Below are 17,735 nucleotides of genomic sequence, written 5' to 3' on the forward strand. Positions count from 1 at the left end.
TGAATGTCTGAGAATAGGGGTTGTCCCTAAGGATGTTGACCAGCTTTCTAATGATCTCCTGGTCGAGTCCTGGGGAGTGCCGAAAGCGATGTTGTAGGCTGGGATCATCATCGTAGAAATACAACTGCAGATGGTCTGGGCCTGAATCCCTCGACCCAAATGAATGGATATTGTGGTAAATCTGTCCATGCGCACGAAACGTGTACACGCCTGATCGCATATTTGTGTAGTTGTTGTCAAGGTTGACGCCAAGGGTGGTGAAGGAAAAGTGTGAGTTAAAGAACCTAATGTTATCACGAAAATGCCTCGCATCTGCATCTGCGCTTGACCAGAGCCTCATTAGTTCTGGAATTGGATCTGGGTTTGCTAACTTGATTTTACCATTCTGACAGCAGAAGGACTTTGTCTCATACTCGAATTTTTTGGCGCCACAGTGCTTGCAGTTTGCGACAGGCTTAAGTGTGTGTGTGCTATTAGGGATGTTTGAGTATACTATCTCGTATGGATCAAGTACACTCGAGCCTACGACCGAGGCATCTTCTGCTTCAGTAGAATCTACATCCTCGTCAACATGCCCGGCTGCAGGTGTTCATATTCAAGTGCATTGAAGCATCAATACTATAAAAAAAGAATTCGAAAAATGTTTGGTAGAGCTACCTTCACCCGTGAAAATGTAGTACTCCTCGTCCATAGTCTCATCAAGGATGGCGTCCTCATCCATTAAGTTACTGACGAATGATTGTAGTTCACCGAACATTTTGAGATTAGACAGTAGCTAATGGAACACTTCTCGAGGCAGCAAAAGATGAGCAGGGGTGGGAACCTTACCCTCAGTTCCAATGGTGAGTGTGGGCATGTATGAGGACGGGTTTTCTGCTGGTGAAGCACCACATGCCTCGGGGCATCGCACTGCAATGGATTCAACACATGGTGTGTCCCGCCTAGATGCATAGCTCATCCTACGTTTAGAGAGCAGTGCCTGCCTCTCTTCAGGTGTCATGCTTTGCCTGTGTTTTCTTGTACATGCATTCATCACTTCCCTCTGCTCCGCTGTCAAACATTGCCTGCGTGCTCGTTGGCCAGCATTCCTTTCTTCAAGTGTTAAACTTTTCCTACGCGCTCTCCTGCGAGCGTTGATCTCTTCCCTAACCTCGGGCGCTAAACATTGACGGCGCGCTCTGTCACGATCACGCTTTGCTTGCTTTTGTTCTGGTGTAAGGTTAGCATAGCGAGCAGATTCACGAGAACGCTTCCGCCCTACAATAATCCCACAAGATATTGCAATAAACTCATGCATGCATGACATGTAAAAATATGCAGTAACATTACAATACCCTTCGAGCTCTCTCCTTGTTCAAAGCCTTTGATCGATGTGAGGATACTGTGAGTAGGAAAACTTGCAGCTAACTCGTTTAGAACATCTTCATCATCTGAGGATGTTCCACTCAAGGTTCTTGAGTTGGATGGCTCATGTATTACCAAGCCTGTTGGAGCGCTCTTTGTGTTGTTATGTTCATTTACCACTGTTACAAATATTGCAATGTCAGCTATAATGTTTAGTTTATATATTTAATAAGAAAAACGTTAAGGGACAGGGTAAGAACCTTCTTTTCCTTTAGCAGACTGTTGGCTGGGACAAGGCATTTTGCAAACGAATCTTTGTTTACGAGAAGTTCTGAAGTTAGCAACCTTGGTCGCTGGCCCCGGCGGGTGAGCCCTCTGCAAATCAGCGGATGCTGGCTCCAGAAGTTCTTTTGGTGGGAACAAGGAGGAGGCGGGGAGGGGCCGGCGATGAGGGTGGTAGCGGCGTGGCTGGAGCCTGTCGTAAGCCGGCCCGGTAGATTTGCGGATGTGTTCTGTTTCAACAATAAACTGCAATTTTTACTACTAAGCTATAAACAATCTGATTCAGAACCAACATGGTGTACCTTGTGGAGACGACCAGACAGGAGTCTGAAGTGAGCAATGTGCTCGGATGGAAGGGGAAAAGGCAGCGCAGACCAAGACGAACTGTCAGCGCGATCGCGAGGCGGCGCTGCAATTCCCGATCGAGCTTGCCCGCAGGGGGGTCGACCTCGAAGCGGTCGAAGACGGCGAGCGGGCGCGCCTGCAGGGTAAGCGGCCTCCATGCAATCCTGGCAGGGCGAGCGAACAAGCCGACAAGGGTTGCAGTTTCCTCGTTTCGGCGACGGTGAGCGGGCGACTGGGCAGTACCGGCGACGGCGAGCGAGCAGGGCAGCGGAAACTGAGTATTCCGGGAGGCAGAGAAGAAAATAGCGAGCATAAGGGATGGGGAACCCCGGGAGTAATATGGCGGTGCGGCATCGCAGTTTGAATTTTGAAGGGAGGGGAGGGAGCTGAAGAACGGGGAGTGGGATTGGAGGAGAGAGGCGGCAAGAGATACGGGATTGGGGGAGGAGAGAGGCGGCAAGAGATACGGGATCGGGGAGGCCATGAGAGCAGGCGATGGGAGAGACAAGGCGGACAGATTTTGGGGGAGAAAGGCCGGTGCTGGCAGGTGCTTCGGGAGAATAGTAGTACTCGATTAGGATACTTTTTTTTAGTTCAAGGTGGCTCCACGTAATGGACAGGCTGGATGGCGGTTCCTCTTGCTGCTGTATATTTTCTTATCTTATTCTCACCTCATCAAAGAGGGCAGACGAACCATCAACACCAACTGGCTCTTTTAAAGGAGTAAAGAATACTATTTTATTTTATTTATAGTAAGTGCTTAATTAGTAGTTGAACTAGTTGATTAATAAAACTACTTTATTTTACTATAGTAGTAGTTTATTTTTAGCAAGAAAAATAATAGAACTAGTTTATTTTTTTAGTTCAAGCAATTATTCCCACATCGACGTCGACATGCCTATCCCGCATCCTCGTCGTCGACTCGACGGAGGAGGCTGGCTAGGACTGGGCTCCGCTGGGCTGGTATTGGGAGGTGCTACCTTCCGGGGGGCATAGGTTGGCGAGGAGCCAGCCCGTCGTTGACCCGATCCTTGTTTGGCGGCGGTCGCATGGGCCAGTGACGGTGCCTAGGCTTCCAGACACCGCGGAGGTGATACATCACCGTATCAGCGAGGAGGACAAGCACGTCCGTCGCTACATGGTTGCGTTGGAGGGCAGGTTCGACAATACCTGGCATGTTCTTCAGGGATCTCGCTAGAGCGATCCTGTGATGGTTCCTTCTCTTTGGGTGTCCACCGCCCGTGCCGATACCCATCGGGCTCTACGGTTCTAGCTGTACTAGCGATGTTATATGTATGATAGTATTCGAGGTGTATTAGTGATAATATTCCACGATGTACGGACGCAAGAGATGATGTAGTTTTGCTTATAATTGAATGCATCCTAATTTGAATACTACTTTATTTTGCGATTTGATTTTGCTTATTGAATGCTCAAATTGGAAAACTACTCCTACTTTAAATGCTAAAATTGGAGAGCACTATGCAAGGCGTATGCATATGATTAGTTGATAGCTTATAGGGTTTTTGTTTTCGCAGAAATCTAGGAGCCCCCCTCCATCATCCCCGCCGTCGTCCCCGTCACCGACCCCCTCCGACCTCGAGGTGAGACCAGCCAAATCCTTTTTTAGAAAGATAATTAAATGATATTTCACGTTGACTTTAAGTCTGTCGAGTGTCCACCATATATGAGAGGACGAAGAATCCTGACTGTTGTCATGGGGGTCGCTTCTCCTTCGTTCCCGTGTGCTAGACATTTTGGTGTAATGCACTCGGGGACAAAGTGAGGAGCAACCTTCACCGAGAGTTGAATATATACACCACGTGAGCTGAGAGTTTTCAAGAAAAGACTCGACAGACCGATAGTCAACCCGTGATGAATAATAATGATCTAATTTAGTTTTTGTAGTACATATATTTAATTGTACAAGTTTAATCTTTGAATTATGAACGTAGAAAATGTCGTCATCAGACGACGAAAGTCTCCCGGGGGAGTGCAACTGGTGCCACGACGATCGAGGTCTGTGCGACATGCCTCACCTGGACGATGATCGGTGCTTCAACATTAAGCTCGAGGAGACCTTCGATGTTGAACGGTACTCAACGACGACAAGTGTTTTTTCATAATTAAGCATGACTACAACTATTTCAATGTGTAATTTTCATCTTTTACAATTCGAGTAGCTTATCCCATGCCATGCAAGGCGCTATGTCTTGGAGAGGATGGGTTTTGAAAACCATGAAAGTTTCGAAACAAAGAAAATTCACCTAAGGACTCATCATGATGTGGATTTTGAAGTAAAGCTATACAATCCTGAGAGCGTAACCCATTTTGGTTGCAAAAAATGGGAAGCACTTTGCAAGATGTACGGTTTTGATGAGGGTATGCTTGTCACCATGGATCTTGGTGATCCTGAAATCGAGCAAGACAATATGGACATTTGGGTCCTTGTTGATACGCCTCCAATTCAACCGCTATGTGAGTTTCTCAAACATAGTTATTAGCTAATTTCTATTGTTTATTTCAAAATAGTTGACAACTTATTTCCATTGACAACTTATTTTCATTCTTCAAAGAACGTGCGGGAGATGGTAGACAAAACCCACTACACCGATGGCTCCGAATTAACTTACAAGGAGAAAAATCATCTGGTCGGATTTTGTACTGACATTGAGAATTAGAATATCTACAATCAAACTCCTCAACATTATGGTCAATACGTGCCACTAGTTCATGTGTTGAACTACGGTAACTACCATGGAGATACCCTGGTAAGATTTTTTTACTATTATGACATCCGTGCATCTTTTGCATACTTCTTAAACTAGTACATCATTGCTAACTATGAAGTTATTACTATGTTTTTCAATAGATAATCCCAGAGAATTGTGTGCCTCATTTGATGTATTAGAAAGGTAGCCTTAATGTTTTGAACATACAGCCAGGTCATCCTACAAATCTCAACTGTCCATACCAGATTTCTAAAAGGAATGGAGACATGCAAATCAAAGGATGGAAAAAATGTATGACAGTCGTAAGGAGGTTCTTGGAAGCAAAAGGATGCGAAGCGCCAGAATTGGAGACATGATGATCTCCATTCTCCATAATGGAGATTCAGGGTCTATATTATTTTATGCTATTTTTCCTTAAAGAGGGTATTTAGGTCCTACCTAATACTGATGATCATGTGCTAAGAACAATTAAGTAGGGTTGGTTCGATGACTATGAGGATGATGATCGTATGACTTGTTATTAATAACGAGTAGAAGTTGTATGATGATGATGATTAGTAGACTTGTTATTATATACGATGATGCATGATGCGAGCATGAAGAGTTATTATATATCAGTGGGTGAAGTGAACATGGATTGGATTGAAGTGAAGGCAACATGCATGTGGTGCATGTCGAAAGTAGTACAATCCAAACTTGATCAAGTTAGGATTAGTATTACTTTCGACATGCACCACATGTTGCCTCACTTCAATCTAAGTCATGTTTAGGCATAGCAGTAGCAGTAGCACGGAGATAAGAGAGGACACATCTCTCTATTAGCTACCTATGCCAACCTAAATTAACCCCCAAAACCCCTAAACCACCTCCTTTCACAAAAAAACAGCCCCTGAAATGTTGACGCGTGGAAGCTTATTGGTCCTGGTTGGTGCCACCAACCGGGACCAAAGGACCTCGTGCCTGGGCTCGACGGAGCGGTCACGTGGTGGCCCGTCTGTCCCGGTTAGTATAAGAACCGGGACTAAAGGCCTAGGGCATTATGAACCGGGAGAAATGGGCCTTTTTCTACTAGTGAACATAGCCTTCCAATATATCGATCTTTATGTCTTGACTATTTCGAGACTCCTCGTCATGTCCGTGATCACATCCGGGACTCCTAACTAACTTCGGTACATCAAAACACATAAACTCATAATACCGATCATCATCGAACGTTAAGCATGCGGACCCTACTGGTTCGAGAACTATGTAGACATGACCAAGACTCATCTTCAGTCAATAACCAATAGCGGAACCTGGATGCTCATATTGGCTCCTACATATTCTATGAAGATCTTTATCGGTCAAACCGCATAACAATATACGTTGTTCCCTTTGTCATTGGTATGTTACTTGCCCGAGATTCGATTGTCGGTATCTCAATACCTAGTTCAATCTCGTTACTACAAGTCTCTTTACTCGTTCCGTAATGCAACATCCCGTAAATAACTCACTAGTCACATTGCTTGCAAGGATTATAGTGATGTGCATTACCGAGAGGGCCCAGAGATACCTCTCCGATACACGGAGTGACAAATCCTAATCTTGATCTATGCCAACTCAACAAACACCATCGGGGACACATGTAGAGCATCTTTATAGTCACCCAGTTATGTTGTGACGTTTGATAGCACACTAAGTGTTCCTCTAGCATTTGGGAGTTGAATAATCTCATAGTCATAGGAACATATATAAGTTATGAATAAAGCAATAGCAACAAACTAAACGATCATCGTGCTAAGCTAACAGATGGGTCAAGTCAATCACATCATTCTCTAATGATGTGATCCCGTTCATCAAATGACAACTCATGTCTATGGTTAGGAAACTTATCCATCTTTGATTAACGAGCGAGTCAAGTAGAGGCATACTAGTGACACTTAGTTTGTCTATGTATTCACACATGTACTAAGTTTCCGGCTAATACAATTCTAGCATGAATAATAAACATTAATCATGATATAAGGAAATATAAATAATAACTTTATTATTGCCTCTAGGGCATATTTCCTTCAGTATCCCACTTGCACTAGAGTCAATAATCTAGATTACATTGTAATGATTCTAACACCCATGGAGTCTTGGTGATGATCATGTTTTTCTCGTGAGAGAGGCTTAGTCAACGGTTCTGCAACATTCAGATCTGTATGTATCTTGCAAATCTCCATGTCTCCCTCCTTGACTTGATCGCGATGGAATTGAAGCGTCTCTTGATGTGCTTGGTTCTCTTGTGAAATCTGGATTCCTTTGCCAAGGCAAATGCACCAGTATTGTCACAAAAGATTTTCATTGCACCCAATGCACTAGGTATGACACCTAGATCAGATATGAACTCTTTCATCCAGACTCCTTCATTTGATGTTTCCGAAGTAGCTATGTACTTCGCTTCACATGTAGATCCCGCCATGACGCTCTGCTTGGAACTACACCAACTGAAAGGTCCACCATTCAATAAAAATATGTATCCGGTTTGTGACATAGAGTCATGCAGATCAGTGTCAAAGCTTGGATCGACGTAACCGTTTACGACGAGCTCTTTGTCACCTCCATAAAAGAGAAACATATCGTTAGTCCTTTTCAGGTATTTTAGGATGTTCGTGACCGCTGTCCAGTGATCCACTCCTGGATTACTTTGGTACCTCCCTGCTAAACTAATAGCAAGGCACACATCAGGTCTGGTACACAACATTGCATACATGATAGAACCTATGGCTGAAGCATAGGGAATGACTTTCATTTTCTCTCTATCTTCTGCAGTGGTCGGGCATTGAGTCTGACTCAACTTCACACCTTGTAATATAGGCAAGAACCCTTTCTTTGCTTGATCCATTTTGAACTTCTTCAAAACTTTATCAAGGTACGTGATTTATGAAAGTCCAATTAAGAGTCTTGATCTATCTATATAGATCTTGATGCCTAATATATAAGCAGCTTCACCGAGGTATTTCATTGAAAAATTCTTATTCACTTTTATGCTATTCAGAAATTTAGTATCATTTCCAATCAACAATATGTCATCTACATATAATATCAGAAATGCTATAGAGCTCCCACTCACTTTCTGGTAAATACATGCTTCTCCAAAAGTTTGTATAAAACCATATGCTTTGATCATACTATCAAAGCGTATATTCCAACTGCGAGATGCTTGCACCGGTCCATAAATGGATTGCTAGAGCTTACACACTTTGTTAGCACCTTTTGGATCGACAACACCTTCTGGTTGCGTCATATACAACTCTTCTTTAAGATATCCATTAAGGAATGCAGTTTTGACATCCATTTGCCAAATTTCATAATCATAAAATGTGGCAATTGCTAACATGATTCGGACGGACATAAGCATCGCTACGAGTGACAAGGTCTCATCGTAGTCAACTCGAACTTTTCAAAAACCTTTTGCGACAAGTCGAGCTTTGTAGATAGTAACATTACCATCAGCGTTCGTCTTCTTCTTAAAGATCCATTTATTCTCTATGGCTTGCAGATCATCGGACAAGTCAATCAATGTCCACGCTTTGTTCTCCTACATGCATCCCATCTCAGATTTCATGGCCTCAAGCCATTTTGCGGAATCCGGGCTCATCATTGCTTCCTCATAGTTCGTAGGTTTGTCATGGTCAAGTAACACGACTTCCAAAACAGGATTGCCGTACCACTCTGGTGTGTATCTGTCTCTGATTGACCTACGAGGTTCGATAGTCACTTGATCAGAAGTTTCATGATCATCATTGTAGGATCAAAAGTATGTCTAGAGGGGGGGTGATTAGACTACTTGACCAAATAAAAACTTAACCTTTTCCCAATTTTAGTTCTTGGCAGATTTTAGCTATTGTAGGACAAGTCAAGCAATCATCACACAATTCAAGCAAGCATGCAAAGAGTATATTTGCAGCGGAAAGTAAAGCATGCAACTTGCAAGAATGTAAAGGGAAGGGTTTGGAGAATTCAAATGCAATTGGAGACACAGATGTTTTTCCCGTGGTTCGGATAGGTGGTGCTATCCTACATCCACGTTGATGGAGACTTCAACCCATGAAGGGTAACGGTTGCGCGAGTCCATGAAGGGCTCCACCCACAAAGGGTAACGGTTGCGCGAGTCCACGAAGGGCTCCACCCACGAAGGGTCCACGAAGAAGCAACCACCCACAAAGGGTCCACGAAGTAGCAACCTTGTCTATCCCACCATGGCCATTGCCCACGAAGGACTTGCCTCACTAGCGGTAGATCTTCACGAAGTAGGCGATCTCCTTGCCCTTACAAACTCCTTGGTTCAACCCCACAATCTTGTCGGAGGCTCCCAAGTGACACCTAGCCAATCTAGGAGACACCACTCTCCAAGAAGTAACAAATGGTGTGTAGGTAATGAACTCCTTGCTCGTGTGCTTCAAATGATAGTCTCCCCAACACTCAACTCTCTCTCATAGGATTTGGATTTTGTGGAAAGAAGATTTGAGTGGAAAGCAATTTGGGGAAGGCTAGAGATCAAGATTCATATGGTAGGAATGGAATATCTTGGTCTCAACACATGAGTAGGTGGTTCTATCTCAGAACATATGAGTTGGAATTGTGTATGTGTTCTGATGGCTCTCTCCACGAATGAAGAGGAGGTGGAGGGGTATATATAGCCTCCACACAAAATCCAACCGTTACACACAGTTTTCCAATCTCGGTGGGACCAAATCAACAAACTCGGTCGGACCGAAAAGGTAAACCTAGTGACCGTTAGAGATTTTCGGTGGGACTGACATGCAACTCGGCAGGACCGAAAAGGTTAGGGTTTGGGCATAACGTAATCTCGGTGAGACCGATTACACAAACTCGGTGAGACAGAATTTGGTAATTAGCTAACCAGAGAGTTGGTCAGGCAAACTCGGTGGGACCGATTTGCTCTTTTGGTGAGACCAAAAAGTTACAAAAAGGAAACACTGAATTTACATTGCAATCTCGGTGGGACCAATCCGCTCTTTCGGTGAGACCGAAAAGTTACGAAAGGGAAACAGAGAGTTTGCAATCCCATCTCGGTGAGACCGAGATCCCTATCGGTAGAACCGAATTGCTAGGGTTTGGCAGTGGCTTATGACAAGTGAAACTCGATGGCGCCGGATAGAAAGAATCGGTAGGACCGAGTTTGGCTTAGGGTTTAGGTCATATGTGGATATGGGAAAGTAGTTGAGGGTTTTGGAGCATATCACTAAGCACATGAAGCAAGTGGCTCATTAAGCAACACCTCATCCATCCTTGATAGTATTGGCTTTTCCTAAAGACTCAATGTGATCTTGGATCACTAAAATATAAAATGAAGAGTCTTGAGCTTTTGAGCTTGAGCCAAACTTTTGTCCTTAGCATTTTGAGGGTTCCACTTTCACATCCATGCCAATCATTGAGCTTTCCTGAAATAGTCATCTTGGAATAGCATTAGCTCAATGAGCTATATGTTGTTATGAATTACCAAAACCACCTAGGGATAGTTGCACTTTCAATCATCATTAGCTTCCTCACTTACTAGTGTAGGAATCACTGGAACTGATTTATGTGGTAAACTACTTTCCAATAAGGCAGTAGGTACAGTTACCTCATCAAGTTCTACTTTCCTCCCACTCACTTCTTTTTGAGAGAAACTCCTTCTCTAGAAAGGATCCATTCTTAGCAACGAATATCTTGGCTTCGGATCTGTGATAGAAGGTGTACCCAACAGTCTCTTTTGGGTATCCTATGAAGACACATTTCTCCGATTTGTGTTCGAGCTTATCAGGTTGAAGCTTTTTCACATAAGCATCGCAGCCCCAAACTTTAAGAAACGACAACTCAGGTTTCTTGCCAAACCACATTTCATAAGGTGTCATCTCAATGGATTTCGATGGTGCCCTATTTAACATGAATGCAGCCGTGTCTAAAGCATAACCCCTAAACAATAGCGGTAAATCAGTAAGAGACATCATAGATCGCACCATATCTAATAAAGTGCGGTTACGACATTCGGAAACACCATTACGCTATGGTGTTCCAGGTGGCATGAGTTGCGAAACTATTGCCCATTGTTTCAAATGAAGACCAAACTCGTAACTCAAATGTTCTCCTCCATGATATGATCGTAGAAACTTTATTTTCTTGTTACAATGATTTTCCACTTCACTCTGAAATTCTTTGAACTTTTCAAATGTTTCAGACTTATGTTTCATCAAATAGATATACCCATATCTGCACAAATCATCTGTGAAGGTTAGAAAATAACAATACCCGCCGTGAGCATCAACACTCATTGGACCGCATACATACATATGTATTATTTCCAATAAGTCCGTCGCTCGCTCCATTGTTCCGGAGAACGGAGTCTTAGTCATCTTGCCCATGAGGCATGGTTTGCAAGCATCAAGTGATTCCAAAAGTCCATCAGCATGGAGTTTCTTCATGCGCTTTACACCAATATGACCTAAACGGCAGTGCCACAAATAAGTTGCACTATCATTATTAAACTTATATCTTTTGGCTTCAATACTATGAATATGGGTATCACTACTATGAAGATTTAGTAAAAATAGACCACTCATCAAGGGTGCATGACCATAAAAGGTATTATTCATATAAATAGAACAACCATTATTCTATGATTTAAATGAATAGCCATCTCGCATCAAACAAGATCCAGATATAATGTTCATGCTTAACGCTAGCACCAAATAACAATTATTCAGGTCTAAAACTAATCTCGAAGGTAGATATAGAGGTAGCGCGCGTGCCGACGGCGATCACATCGACTTTGGAACCATTTCCCACACGCATCATCACCTCGTCCTTAGCCAATCTTCGCTTAATCCGTAGCCCCTGTTTCAAGTTGCAAATATTAGCAACTGAACTAGTATCAAATACCGAGGAGCTATTGCGAACATTAGTAAGGTACACATCAATAACATGTATATCAAATATACCTTTCACTTTGCCATCCTTCTTATCCGCCAAATACTTGGGGCAGTTCCGCTTCCAGTGACCAGTCCCTTTGCAGTAGAAGCACTTAGTCTGAGGCTTAGGTCCAGACTTGGGCTTCTTCACTTGAGCAGCAACTTGCTTGTTGTTCTTCTTGAAGTTCCCCTTCTTCTCTTTGCCCTTCTTCTTGAAACTAGTGGTCTTGTTGACTGAGGGAGTCCTGGATTAGGGGGTCTCCGGACAGCCGAACTATATCCTTTGGCCGGACTATTGTACTATGAAGATACAAGACTGAAGACTTCGTCTCGTGTCCGGATAGGACTCTAGTTGGCGTGGAAGGCAAGCTAGGCAATACGGATACGTATATCTCCTCCTTTGTAAACAGACCTTGTGTTACCCTAGCCCCCTCCGGTGTATATATAAACCGGAGGGTTTTAGTCCGTAGGACAACATACAATCATACCATAGGCTAGCTTCTAGGGTTTAGCCTCTCCGATCTCGTGGTAGATCAACTCTTGTAATACTCATATCATCAAGAATAAATCAAGCAGGACGTAGGGTTTTACCTCCATCAAGAGGGCCCGAACCTGGGTAAAACATTGTGTCCCCTGCCTCCTGTTACCATCCGCCTTAGATGCACAGTTTGGGACCCCCTACCCGAGATCCGCCGGTTTTGACACTGACATTGGTGCTTTCATTGAGAGTTCCTCTGTGTCATCGCCATTAGGCTTGATGGCTCCTACGATCATCGATAGCGATGCAGTCCCGGGTGAGACTTTTCTCCCCAGACAAATCTTTGTGTTTGGCGGCTTCGCACTGCGGACCAACTCGCTTGGCCATCTGGAGCAGATCGAAAGTTACGCCCCTGTCCATCAGGTCAGGTTTGGAAGCTTAAACTACACGGCCGATATCCGCGAAGACTTGATCTTCGATGGATTCGAGCCCCTGCCTTGTGCGCCGCGCGGTCACGACGAGTATGATTTAGCTCTACCATCGGACCGTATTCAGGAGATCGCACCGGCAGCTGCTCTGAGCCTCAATTCGGAGCCAGTTGCCCCATCCATGGACGGGTGGATGGACCCCGTCACGGTGGCCGTATCCTCAGCGGCGATCGAGCGGAATATCAACCTTACCCTTCATGAGAGCTGTATTGCCAAACTTCCGGATCCTTCTCCGGCTACGGACTCCGAACCACCTGTGCCCGTTCCTGTCGAATCCGATTGGGTGCTGTCGGTGTCAAAACCGGCGGATCTCGGGTAGGGGGTCCTGAACTGTGCGTCTAGGCCGGATGGTAACAGGAGGCAGGGGACACGATGTTTTACCCAGGTTCGGGCCCTCTCGATGGAGGTAAAACCCTACGTCCTGCTAGATTGATATTGATGATATGGGTAGTACAAGAGTAGATCTACCACGAGATCAGAGAGGCTAAACCCTAGAAGCTAGCCTATGGTATGATTGTATGTTGTGATTGTTGTTGTCTTACGGACTAAAACCATTCGGTTTATATAGATACTGGAGTGGGTTAGGGTTACACAAGGTCGGTTACAAAGGAGGAGATATCCATATCCGTATTGTCTAGCTTGCCTTCCACGCCAAGTAGAGTCCCATCCGGACACGAGACGAAGTCTTCAATCTTGTATCTTCATAGTCTAACAGTCCGGCCAATGGAGATAGTCCGGCTGTCCGGAGACCCCCTAATCCAGGACTCCCTTAGTAGCCCCCGAACCAGGCTTCAATGACGATGAGTCCGGCGCGCAGTATTGTCTTCGGCATTGCAAGGCGGGTTCCTCTCCAAATTCTGTGTACCTGTCGAAATAGTGTCTGGTCTCTTGTGAATGTTGCATTCCTTGGCTTCCATGCCCAATAATTGCCACTTTCCACGTGTCGAGCGAATGTGAAGAGCCAGGGTGTTTTCGCATTTACCCCCTAGCTGTGTGAATGAGCCGCCTATTAAAAAGACGAGGATTCAGATCCAAATCACACCATCCTTCCTTGGCGAGCCTTCATCGGAGCGCACCTGACAGAGATCCATTCCATCATGGCCGGTCGACGCAGCTCCTCCTCTCGCTCCCCTTGCTCCAAGCCTAAAGATTGGGAGAGATGTTCTGTCCCGCACAGCAAATTAGTGATGCTTTAGACCAAGGGATTTCTTCCCCCTAGCGTACATGGTCTCGGTTCGAGCTGGGCTCACCACCTATAATGGCGGAGAACAAGAGGAGAGCCTTCCCAATCCCTCCAAGGGAGAGCAGGTATGCCTTGTCCCTTATTTGGTAAGAGGGCTCGGATTCCCAATTCATCTGTTTCTCCGGGGGCTCCTCGAGTTCTGCGGCCTCCATGCTACATATCGCGGGATTCGTAGCCCTTTGCGAGTTGTTCTTGGGCTGTGAGGCTCATTTCGCTCTGTGGAAGAAGCTATTCTGCCTTGTGCCCCGTTCTCAGAAGGGGTCAATATATCAAGTGGGCGGAGCCAAAGTGTGGCGTATTGCCGGAACCGGATACCTGTCCGGAACCCTAAAGAAGACGTCCGAAGACTGGCCTTCAGAATGGTTTTATATAGAAGAAGTCCCCCTCCCGAATCCTATTCGGATCGGCCTTCCTGAGTTCGACAACGCCCCTTTGAAGAAGCGCCGGAGCTGGCGTTCATGGAGCTCCCTGGAGGAAGACGACAGGGACGTTCTTTACCTGATGAGCCGGATAAGTTTTTTAGCTCGATCTGGATTGACCATGATCGAGGTCATGGCGATATGTATCATGCGGGGGGTGCAGCCGCTTCAGTATAGAGGCCACCCCATGTGGGATTTCAACGGGGAGGATGACGCCACCCGCTACGGTCGTAAAGGGCCGGGATCGGTTGCTGCTTTAATAAAGATCTTATCCACTTTGTACAAGGGAGAAGAGGAGGAATTCCTTCATGTCAACCCGCAGGGCAGATATTCTATGTACAATCCTCCGAGCTGGGTAAGTGGAGACTTTTTCTCGCCCATCTGTTTCATATTTCCGCAGTTAAGTACTTAGTCTAGCAATTTCTACGCAGGAACTGCGCCAGGCTGTAAGGGAGATAAACAACCCCCCTCCACAACCCGAGGACCCTGGACGGTCCCTCGACCCGGCCTCCCAAGAGGATCCGGACATATCTGTGGAGCTGATCGATGGGGTGTTTTACCAATCGAGCAATGATAATGCTTTGGTGGCCATTACGGCGGTTACCCTGGGCTAGTTCCAGCCTCAGGTGGCTGAGACCGAAGTCCCAGCACTTCAAAAAAGGGATCTATCCTTGCGTGTTTTTGATTGCCGTATAACAGCCGTGTTTTGCAGGGGAGGTCCTCGAGGCAGAAGGCCGAGCCTGCGGCGACTGGCCAACAAGGGGCCGCGAGGCCAGGCAGGCTGAAAAGACCCGCAGTCCGGACTGAGACACCAGCGCAGCGGTACGGCACGCCCTCTTTATTGCAAGACCTTATTCTCAGAGGCATATTAACGCCCATGCCTTCTTTTCAGGAAAAAGAGCGCTCGCCGGACTATACCCGGAGAGGCTAACAATCGCGCCTCCACAAGCCAGGCTCCAAGGCCGGATTCAGAGGCGGGAACGAATACGAGGCATCCGCCGGGTGCTCCTCCGACAGAGGATGCGGGAAAACTGTCCGCCACCCATTCCGAGGTGGAAAGTGCCATGAACCACAGGCGTCACCGGACTGTTCTTCGTGACGCTTGTTTCTCCCAAGAGGCATTGGATGCCTTCAACTCGGGAGACGCGCACCTCCGTGCCGCTCAAAATGGTCTAGCCAGAGCCACGGAGCAGTATGTAAAAGACATACGGGTGAGAAAATTTGGTGATTATATATATCAGTAGCCCCTGAGACTTGAAACAGTTAGGATAACTGATTTAAGGATCATTTGTTATGCAGGTTCTTACAGAAAAGAATACTCAACTGTCCCAAGAGCTGGAAGAGTGCAAAGCCCAACTTCAGGCCGCACTGGCTGCAGCAGGGGAGCCCAAAGAGACCCCCTCTGGTAACATATCCTTCAAATGATAAGTATCATATAGAATGCGGCGTGTATGCAGATCTAACGATAAAATTGTAGATGACACTGGAGTAAATCCGGATAAGCAACAGCTCCAACGCCAGCTGAAGGCCGGTGAGAACGTGCTTAGGAGGGCGAGGCAGGAGAAAAATGATCTCCTAATTGCCAACACCAAGCTGGGCGTGGAACTACAAGATGTTCATGCCCAACTATCGGACTCTGTTAAGGAAAATCGGCAGCTTCGACGCGGCATATTTAGTAAGTGCTTGAACGAAATTTGAAAAAGAGTTCGGCAAGGAAGCTGGCTGACAGAGTTATGTCTGTAGGTTTGCTAACAGGTCGTCCTACCGAGGAAAAGCCCAGTTCAACGGGTGACCTTCCTCCCGAGCTCTCATAGCTGCACGAATGAGTTCGCCAGCTGATGCAAGGCGTCGCCCAGGCCTTGTGGCCATCCGTCTCCATACCCGAAGGCCTTGGAGAGCTTGTAGAAAAGCTAAAGGGAGCGCAGTGGCGCTTCCGATTATGGAAGATATCGGCCTGCCGTCAGGGCGCCAGGGAAGCCTGGGCAATGGTGAAGACACGGTACACGAAGGCTGACCTAAACCACATGGCCGAAGTCGGACCTATGGGGCCCGATGGGAAGGAGATCCCTGTGAGCTTAGTGTACGGTCAAGTAGAATTGGCCGCAAAGTATTCCCAACAGGACTATAGACTAGACAACCTTTTGGATGGTATTGAAGAGGAATTCAACCAGTCAAATTGACTATGTAATTTTAAAGTGACATGTATAATGCCTTCTAGCCGGATTGTAGATCGTTTGTCGTGGCAGACCTTTTCGCTTCGACCTTGGGACCCGACGGTCCGGAGTGTATCCGAATACCCTCTCGGTTATGTAAGAACCGGGGCATGCATGGAGACCAGGCGTAGGGGTCATTAGTGCTTTATCAGACAAGTGCCCAACTAGTTATGTTATATTACATGGGTAGTAAGAAACATCTTCCAGGGAGAATAGTTCGTTAAGGGTTCCTTTCCCTGGGTAAGCATGCCCTAAAGTGCATGTCCGGACTGCGACAAGAAGCGCAGAAAAAGCATCTGGGGGCAGATATGGATAATAAATAAAAGTCATCTTTTGTTCACCGGCCGAATATTCCCTTAAGAACGCTAGCTTTCGGCTTCACCCAGTCTGAGGTGCACGTCCGGCTGACCCGGCGGTAACAATCGCAGAGGTGCTCCCCTTATGCCCTAGCCAAATTAACGGGAACGTAGGGCATAAATACAAGAGCCAGGCAACCTAGCTTGGCCAAAACTTAAGTCATATCGATGCATATAATGGTGAAAAAAGGTACATGCGGAAGTATAACACATGTGTTGGGCGTGAGGCCCAGGTAAATAATTTAAGCTTCTGTGAAAGAAGCCCCCAGGTATAAAGAGTGCGGCTAGCGCATCTGTAATGTATGAGTCAGGCACAAGGTGACCCTTGAAGGCCTAGAGAAATAAAAGAAAGAAAGGGAAACAAGACAGATGATGCATATGCATAAAATGGACAAAGGGAGGGGACTAACATAGAGTCTGGTGCTAGGCATAGAATCTTCGAAGCCTGGCTGCGTTCCATGGGTTCGGCTCGAGTAGACTAGTCGATGCATCCCGCAGTCGGTACGCTCCACCGGTCAGAACTTGGTCGATAATGAAGGGACCTTCCCATTTGGGCTCGAGCTTGTTCTTTTTCTTATCCGACAGTCGTAGAACTAGTTTGCCAACGTTATAAGTTTTGGCCCGTACTTCTCTGCTTTGGTATCTGCGAGCCTGTTGCTGGTAAAATGCGGAACGGGCTTTGGCTACGTCGCGCTCTTCCTCCAAGGTGTCTAGACTGTCCTGCCGATCGAGCTCGGCTTCTCTTTTTTCGTACATGTGCACTCGAGGTGAGTCATGAATTATGTCACAGGGCAGGACTGCCTCTGTGTCGTACACCATAAAAAACGGTGTATATCCAGTACTACGATTCGGCGTGGTCCACAGCCCCCAGAGTACGGAGTCGAGCTCCTCTACCCA

General features: G+C 46.0%; 1 long non-coding RNA gene across 1 annotated transcript; it reads right to left on the reverse strand.

The window, feature by feature from the left end:
• Positions 1–1,340: 1,340 nt before the first annotated feature.
• LOC119298360 lies at positions 1,341–2,122 on the reverse strand. Its single transcript, XR_005145846.1, has 3 exons — positions 1,929–2,122; positions 1,605–1,856; positions 1,341–1,523 (listed from the first exon to the last, which is right to left on the reverse strand). It is a non-coding gene; the product is annotated as an uncharacterized LOC119298360 (long non-coding RNA).
• Between the last annotated feature and the right edge of the window lie 15,613 nt (positions 2,123–17,735).

Source organism: Triticum dicoccoides, chromosome 5A (assembly GCF_002162155.2).
Source record: "Triticum dicoccoides isolate Atlit2015 ecotype Zavitan chromosome 5A, WEW_v2.0, whole genome shotgun sequence".
Classification (NCBI taxonomy): Eukaryota; Viridiplantae; Streptophyta; class Magnoliopsida; order Poales; family Poaceae; genus Triticum; species Triticum dicoccoides.